The 9057-nt window shown below is 42.4% G+C and overlaps 1 pseudogene; it reads left to right on the top strand.

Moving 5' to 3' along the window:
• Nucleotides 1–1016: 1016 nt before the first annotated feature.
• LOC130704929 (tigger transposable element-derived protein 1-like) overlaps nt 1017–9057 on the top strand; it is a 32062-nt pseudogene continuing 24021 nt past the window's right edge.

Below are 9057 nucleotides of genomic sequence, written 5' to 3'. Positions count from 1 at the left end.
ACTCAGGCCGGGGGTGAGGGAGGGGTACGGATGCGGGGTGAGCCTGTGGCGTCAGAGGCCAGCGTGACTTTGCAGCAGCCTGAGGCGTGCCGTGCATTCTCCAGGGGAAGTTGTCCCTGGATCACGGGAGCCTGACCGTGGCGGGCTGCACCGGCTCCTGGGAGAGGCGGTGTGGATAGTGACCTGTGCTCACACACAGGCTTTTTGGTGGCAGCAGCAGCAGCCTTAGCGTCTCATGCCCGTCTCTGGGGTCCGCGCTGATAGCCGTGGCTCGAGCCCGTCTCTGGAGCTCGTTTAGGTGGCGCTCTGAATCCCCTCTCCTCGTGCACCAGGAAACAAAGAGGCACGAAAAAGTCTCTTGCCTCTTCAGCAGCTCCAGACCTTATCCCGGACTGCCTCCCGGCTAACTGTGGTGCGCTAACTCCTTCAGGCTGTGTTCACGCCGCCAACCCCAGTCCTCTCCCTGGGATCTGACCTCCGAAGCCCGAGCCTCCCAGCCCCCGCCTGCCCCAGCGGTTGAGCAGACAAGCCTCTCGGGCTGGTGAGTGCTGGTCGGCACCGATCCTCTATGTGGGAATCTCTCTGCTTTGCCCTCCGCACCCATGTTGCTGCGCTCTCCTCCGTGGCTCCGAAGCTTCACCCCACTGCCACCCACAGTCTCCGCCCACGAAGGGGCTTCCTAGTGTGTGGAAATCTTTCCTCCTTCACAGCTCCCTCCCACTGGTGCAGGTCCCATCCCTATTCTTTTGTGTCTGTTGTTTCTTTTTTCTTTTCCCCTACCCAGGTACGTGTGGAGTTTCTTGCCTTTTGGGAGGTCTGACGTCTTCTGCCAGCGTTCAGTGGGTGTTCTATAGGAGCAGTTCCACGTGTAGATGTATTTCTGATGTATCTGTGGGGAGGAAGGTGATCTCTGTGTCCTACTCTTCCGCCATCTTCTCCTAAATCTAGGATCTTCATATATTTGTTTTTAGTTTAGTTGTTTTTAGTTGAACTTAGCAGGAGGACTAAGTAGAAGGATGACTACTCCATCTTCCTGGAAACAGAAATCCCAGCAGGTAGGTTTCATTCAATCTCTAAATGCCCTTACAAATTTGCAGATCAAAGGTGATACATTATTTCAATTTTCTAGAGGGAAAAATTGAGACACTTAGAGGTAATTTACCTGATCAAAGTTTGTTAGAAACGTGGCCTTGGCTTGAAGTAAAACCTTGGAATTTTAAACAGTTATTTTTTTGCGTTTCCTTTTTCTTTTTTTGTTTGTTAGAAAGAAAAACACTGGGAATAGGTGTGGTGGGGGTGAGGTAGGAAGGAATAGTTACCAAAGAGAAGACTAAAGGATTACGTTTTGGCTTGGAAGCAGCAACTGTTTAGAATTACAAAGGTAGGACTTTTCAGGGGGATTCAACTGAACTTTAAAATGTTGTTAATTTCCACAGATTGATTATATGATCTTCATAGTTACTCATTTATGTCTTATCTTGTAAATGAGTGACTTTGATTATTCACACTGTATCCTGAAGCTTAAGAGACATTTAGTAATCACTACTACTTCCTTGATTAAAGATTTGCATAGAAATGGGAAGGATGGGGAAAATCACCACTTTGCAGTGATGAAAGTTTGTAATACTTTCGTCTGAACACTTTTGGTCCTGTAAGTTCTCTAGATTGCTTAGTATTTCAAAAACGATTTTGGACTACTCTCTTAAAACCCATTATCTAGAGTTCTTGAAAGGTTTCCAACACAGCAAAGTCAATGATGAGCTCAGAGAATTACCTTTCCTAAGCAAAATTCCCTAATTCTAATATATTTCCTATTAGAGCTTTCAGAAGCCCTCTTTCCCTATTTTAGTTTTGATTGCTACCACCATTCTTCAAAACTTCCTGAGTCTAAAATCAAGAGGGGATAAGAGATGGGAAGGATCTTTTAAGAACAGTGAAGTGGACTATCTCCTTGATCATTTTGTGGCCATTTTGGTTCATCCAGTTCTTATGGGTTCAGATTGGCATACATTGCAGGAAGAGCAAAAATGCATAAGTCATTTTATTTTATTTTATTTTATTTGGCTGTGCCACGCAGCATGCAGGATCTTAGTTCCCTGACCAGGGATTGAACCCCTGCCTCCTGCAGTGGAAGCATGGACTCTTAACCACTGGACTGCCAGGGAAGTCCGAAAATGCATAAGTTCTTAAAAAGAATATAGGGGCACAGCAGAGGGTGGTTGGCAGGGAAGAATATGTATAGTCATTCCTATGGAAAATTATCTTTGCTTCCAAGAATAGTCAAGAGTTATAACAGTTCTGGTTTCACCCAGAGATTTGGGGTTCTACCTGGGGTACTTACTATTTGTGTCTGTCTTCAATTCTGTCCCCTGGTCTTCCCACAGAACTTGATGGGAAAAATATCTCTCTGAAGGCAGCAATTTCTAGGCTTTTGTAGAAATTTTAGCTACCGAGATTTTTTTTTTCCTAAGTTGTTCATGGTGTGTTCCAGCCCCTCAGCTATAGAACTGGCTTCATTGATGCTTTCAAAGTTGTTTCAGGTGGTGCATGATGCTCTTTTTTTCCCTTTCATTGCCAGGGAAAGCAACAGGTCTTGTTCCCTATGCTTCCTTTGTGTGAAGCACAGACCATTTTCTGCTTGAGGAAGGGAAAAATGGATGATAACATTTATCCCCTGCTTTCTCTTTTCTTATTCCTATATATCCTTCTCTCATGAAAAAATAAAACAGTCATTCATAAGCTTCCTGGCCAGAGAGAAACCTTATATCCTATGAACTTGTCAGGAGGCAGGCTTGGAGTTTAGGGGCAACTGAGAAGTCTCAGTTACAAGTTTGCATTTGTTTCCATGAGGCTAATTGTCACCTCCACAAATCAGTCCCCAGAAGGAATAAATGCATTTCCCCCTGATAAGAGAAGGGGTATAAGAAAATGGGGGTTGGGTATTAGCCCTTTCACAGGAACTGACTGGGCCTCTGACAGTCATCTGAGATCTACTGCCAAGCAGGTGGGGGTACACAAAGACTTTACATTGGCATTGACTGCTGTGTGGATGGCTGTTATTCCCTCTAACTTCAGAAAAGTTGCTTCATTAGGGTATTAGAGTTGGGAAGTACCGAGGGTCACAAGTCTGAGTGGGTTTTGTTTGTTTGGTTGGTTGGTTGGCTGTTTTTATGTTTTACAGTCTTCCATTTGAAGTTTTTCATTTGGAGATAATGTTTTCTCTCAAGAGCCATCAATCTGGGTGAATGCATGGAATTCAGGAAGGCATCTATCCAAGTGGCTTCACTCCTTCTACAGAATGCAGAGCTACTGCTGAGGGCTGCAATAAGAAAGAAACACTTAGAAAGATGTAAAAATATTTCAGAATAACTTCTTAGAAAGTATTAGAAGTCCTTTCAAATCTAAATCACTTGCTCTTATATTTTCTAATGAATCAGAGTATATTGTGTTAACAAAAGAATATCTCATTTCAACATTCATTTCTGTATTTCAGTATGAATTTGGATAGTTTGTGTCATTTTTACATGTCACTTACCCTTGTCCTGTACGAGAAGGCATGTTAAAAATTTGCAAAGGGATAGTCAAGAGGGCAGAGGGGAAAGACCCTGAGCTCACCTCCTCTCATGAGCCCACCAAAATCACAACTATCTGCAGATGACCATCGATGAAAAAGACCAGAACATACCAGAACCTACAACTAAAGACATAAAGATGGAACCACAACGAGATGGGTAGGAGGGGCGGACTCATGATAGAATCAAATCCCATACCCACAGGTGGGCAACATACAAACTGGAGACTAATTACAGAGGTTCTCCCACAGGAGAGAGAGTTCAGAGCCCCACGTTGGGCTCCCCAGCCCAGGGGTTCTGCACTGGGAAGACAAGCCCCCATTTGGCTTTGAAGACCTGTGGGGTTTAGTTTTGGGAGTCCCAAAGGACTGGGGGAAATAAAGACTTCACTCTTAAAGTGTGCACACAGAATCTCATGCCCACTGGGACCCAGTACAAAAACAATAATTTGATAGGAGCCTGGGCCGGACCTACCTGCTGGTCTTGGAGAGTCTCCCAGAGGGACGGGGTTGGGGGAGGTGGCTGAGACTCATCCTGGTGACGTAGACATTGGTGTCAACCATATTTGGGAGGTTTCTACTGTGTGAACACTGGTGCAGTTATGCACCATCGTGGGATCCACCCTCTAGTTCATTAGCACCAAGACCTGGCCCTACTCAGCAGCCTATAGGCACCAGTGTTGGGATGCCTCAGGCCATACAACTAATTGGGTAGGGACACAGCCCAACCCATCAGCAGACAGGTTGCCTAAAGACTTCCTAAACCCACAACCACGTCTAGACATGCCCCTACCCACCAGAGGGCCAAGACCCAGCCCCATCCACCAGGGGACAGGCACTGGCCCTGCCCTCCAGGAAGCCTGCACTAGCCTCTAGACCAACCTCACCCACCAGGGGGCAGACACCAGATGCAAGAAAACCACAATCCCACAGCCTACGGATCCAGCACACCCACAGCAGGCCAGAGCTTACCCTGGGACCAACTGGGCCCCAGCCCTGCCCACTAGCCAGCCAACACAAGCTTTGGGACACCTAAGACCCCATACCCAACTGTGTCAAGAGCTGGGCTCTGTCCTCCCCACCCTTCCACCCCCATTGATCTGACACCAGCTCTAAGAACCCTGGGCCTTGCAGCCAGACTCCAAGACCCAGTTCTACCTGCTAGTAGTCTGCCACTAACCCCAGGACCTGCCTCCACCCACCAGTGGGAGGGCAACAGCCCTGGAGTCTTCTGGACCCTGACTCAACCCACCAGTGAGCCAGCACTAGCCCTGGAGTCCCCTGGGATTCTGCAATCAGCCATTCATGACCAGGCCTTGCTAACCAACAGCCAGCAGCATCAACACAAGGCACGGCCTGGCAACCAACCAGACTATGGTCCAAATAAGCCTACCAGATCATGCCCATAGTCAGCTTGCTACAATAGAAGGACCCATACAGCCCTCTTAGGGGAACCCCTAGAGCATATAGCTTGGATGACAAGAGGGGAGTGCACTGCTAGGACACATAGGACATCTCCTATAGCAGGCCACTTCTACTATCCTTCTCAAACTATTACAAAAAAATTACAGAGGAATATTTCCAAACTCATTATACGAGGCCAGAATCACCCTGATACCAAAAGCAGACAAAGATATCATAAAAAAAAATTACAGGCCAATATCACTGATCAATATAGATGCAAAAAGTTCTCAACAAAATATTATCAAACCAAATCCAACAATACAGTGAAAGGATCATACACCATGATCAAGTGGGATTTATCCCAGGGATATAAGGATTTTTCAATATCCGCAAATCAATCAACACGATACACCACGTTAACAAATTGAAGAATAAAAACCATATGATCATCTCAATAGATGCAGAAGATTTTGACAAAATTCAACATCCATTTACGATAAAAACTCTCCAGAAAAGTGGGCATAGAAGGAAAATACCTCAACATAATAAAGGCAATGTATGACAAACCCACAGCTAACATCATACTCAATGGTGAAAAGCTGAAATCATGTCCTCTAAGATCAGGAACAAGACAAGAATACCCACTCTCGCCACTTTTATTCGACATAGTTTTGGAAGTCCTAGCCATAGCAATTAGAGAAGAAAAAGAAATAAAAGGAATCCAAATTAGAAAGAAGTAAAACTGTCACTGTTTGCAGATGACATGATACTATACATAGACAATCCTAAAGACACCGGCAGAAAACTACTAGAGCTCATCAATGAATTCTGTAAAGTTACAGGATATAACATTAATATACAGAAATGTGTTGCATTTCTATACACTAACAACAAACTATTAGAAGGAGAAATTGAGGAAACAACCCCATTTGTCATCACATCAAAAAGAATACAATACCTAGGAATAAACCTACCTAAGGAGATAAAAGACCTGTACTCAGAAAACTACAAGATCCTGATGAAAGAAATTGAAGATGACACAAACAGACGGAAAGATATACCATGTTCTTAGAATGGAAGAATTAATATTGTTAAACTCACCATACTACCCAAAGCAATCCCTATCAAAATACCAATGGCATTTTTCACAGAACTAGAACAAATAATTTTAAAATTTGTATGGAAACACAAAAGACACCAAATAGCCAAAACAATCTTGAGAAAGAAGAATAGAGCTGGACGAATCATGCTCCCTGACTTCAGACTATGCTACAAAGCTACAGTAATCAAGAAAATATGGTACTGGCAGGAAAACAGACACATAGATCAATGGAACAGAATAGAAAGCCCAGAAATAAACTGACACACTTATGATCAATTAATCTATGACAAAGGAGGCAAGAATATAAAGTGGAGAAAAGACAGCCTCTTCAATAAGTGGTGCTGGGAAAACTGGACAGCTACATGTAAAAGAATGAAATTAGAACACTCTTTAACACCATGCACAAAATTAAACTCAAAATGGATTAAAGACCAAAAGATAAGACTGGATACTATAAAACTCTTAGAGGAAAACATAGGCAGAACACTCCATGACATAAATCACAGCAAGATCCCTTTTGACCCACCTCCTAGAGGAAATAAAAACAAAAATAAACAAATGGGACCTAATTAAACTTAAAAGCTTTTGCACAGCAAAGGAAACCATCAACCTACTGAATGGGAGAAAATATTTGCAAATGACATTATCAATAAGGGGTTAATATCTAACATATATAAACAATTCATTCAACTCAACATCAAAAAGACAAACAACCTGATTTAAAAATGGGCAAAATAACTGAATAGGCATTTTTCCAAAGAAGAAATGTAGATGGCCAACAGGCACATGAAAAGATGCTTAACATCACTAATCATTAGGGCAATGCAAATCAAAACCACAATGAGATATCCCCTCATACCTGTCAGAATGGCTTTCATCAAAAAGAACACAAATAACAAATATTGGCAAGGATGTGGAAAAAAGGGAACACTTGCACACTGTTGGTGGGAAGGTAAATTGGTGCAGTCACTGTGGAACAGTATGGAGGTTTTCCAAAAACTAAAAATAGAACTACCATATGACCCAGCAATTCCATTCCTGGATATATAGCCAAAAAAACCCAAAAACACTAATTTGAAAAGATACATGCACTCCAATGTTCATAATAGCGTTATCTATGACTGCCAGGATATGGAAGAAACCTAAGTGTCTACCAACAGATGAATGAATAAAGAAGATTTGGTATGTATATACAATAGAATACTACTCAGCCATAAAAAGGAATGAAATTTTACCATTTGCAACAACCTGAATGGACTTGGAGGGCATTATGCTAAGTAAAATAAGTCCGACAGAGAAAGACAAATATTGTGTGATATCAGTTGTATGTGGAATCTAAAAAATACAACAAACTAGTGAATATAACACAAAAGAAGCAGACTCACAGATATGGAGAACAAACTAGTGGTTACCAGTGGGGAGAAGGAAAGGGGGAGGGGCAATATAGGGGTAGGGGATTAAGAGGTGCAAACTATTAGGTATAAAGTAAGCCATAAGGATATATTGTACAATATAGCCAATATTTTATAATAACTATAAATGGAGTATAACCTTTAAAACCTGTGGATCACTATAGTGTATACCTGTAACTCATATAATATTGTACAATAACTATACTTCAATTTTTAAAAAGTTTGCAAAAAATAAAGCAATTTTCTTGGAGGCTCAAACATTCAATAATTTTTGTATATAATACTTCTAATTGTAAAATTTTGTGCACCTGGAAAATAGATCCCTCTGTCTAAATATTGATGTCTCAATGGGGTTATTGAGCTGTTCTTACCAAAGTTCTCAAGGAAAGGAGACTTTTGTAACTTTCCAATTTCAAAGTGCAAGTGTTGTATCACTTATTCATTCTGGGCTTTCAGAATATATTGGGTGTTTTAAATAATATTGGAAAAGCTCAAAGGTTGACAGTTGTGCTTGGAGAGGGTTAATGGATTAGGAAGATTTGTTACCTGCCTAGCCATCAATTTCCCAGTTTTTTGGAAGATAATTCTTCAAAACTCAACAAATATTTATAGGATACCTATTATGTACTTGGTAGTGTTATAGGCCCTGGGAATTCAATGGTGAATAAAAACAAAGTTGCCATCTTCAGGAAGCTTACAGCCTTTCTATATCTAGTCCACATAGCCACTATTCCTCTGTACTCAGAATGTAGGCCTTCAGTGTTTCCTGGGATGCTAGAAATGCAGAATCTCAGATTCCACTCTAAATCTCTTGATTCAGAATCTGCGTTTTACCAAGATCCGCACAGGGTTCATGTGGACATGTAACTTTGAGAAGTTTGCCAAGGGTCAGTTTAAAAACCCAGGTTATAGCCAATCAGCATATGGCATTCCTCTGACCAAAGGAATTGGCTCAGAAATGGGTATGTTTTCAAGGAAATGTGGTAATGGGAGTTTTTTCATTAGTGAGAGAGCCAGAGGAAGTAATAGTCCTTTTCTCCCTCTCTCTGAGATGCTGTGCAGGTATGATTCTTGAAACTGCTGCAGCCTGATGATGAAAGTAAGGATGGGCAGAGGCAAGAACCTCATAGGAGGCCTGATTGAACCACACCTGATCCTCACCCTGACTTTGTCAGTTATAAGAGCCAATATATCCCTTAACATCATGATTCACTTGGAAAGGCTATTTCCTAGAGCCTTGGTAGAAAGGCACACATATCAACAAACAGTATACACCAGAGTGGGTAAACTTGGCCAGCAACACGTCAGCCTGGGGAGCACCCTTAGTGCCACCTGCCAAAGTGGATAAATGAGACACAGTTTTGGGAAATCTCTGGGCTTAGGACCAACTTGGGAGGCAAGGTGGAGGAGTGAAACTGCATATTTTGCTGATAGAGAAGAGAGAACAGTGAGTCATAGAGATATATAGATGCTTGGGGTTATTGTGAAAAAGAGAAGGGAGAAGCCCTTGGGTTCCTGAAATGAGATCCATGATGTGGCCTTAGGCAGAATCAGTCTTCTGTGCTCCC

The sequence above is a fragment of the Balaenoptera acutorostrata genome, chromosome 15 (genome assembly GCF_949987535.1).
Source record: "Balaenoptera acutorostrata chromosome 15, mBalAcu1.1, whole genome shotgun sequence".
NCBI lineage: Eukaryota > Metazoa > Chordata > Mammalia > Artiodactyla > Balaenopteridae > Balaenoptera > Balaenoptera acutorostrata.
The sequence above is the reverse complement of the archived record's forward strand: the minus strand, read 5'-3'. Positions and strand labels throughout refer to the sequence as shown.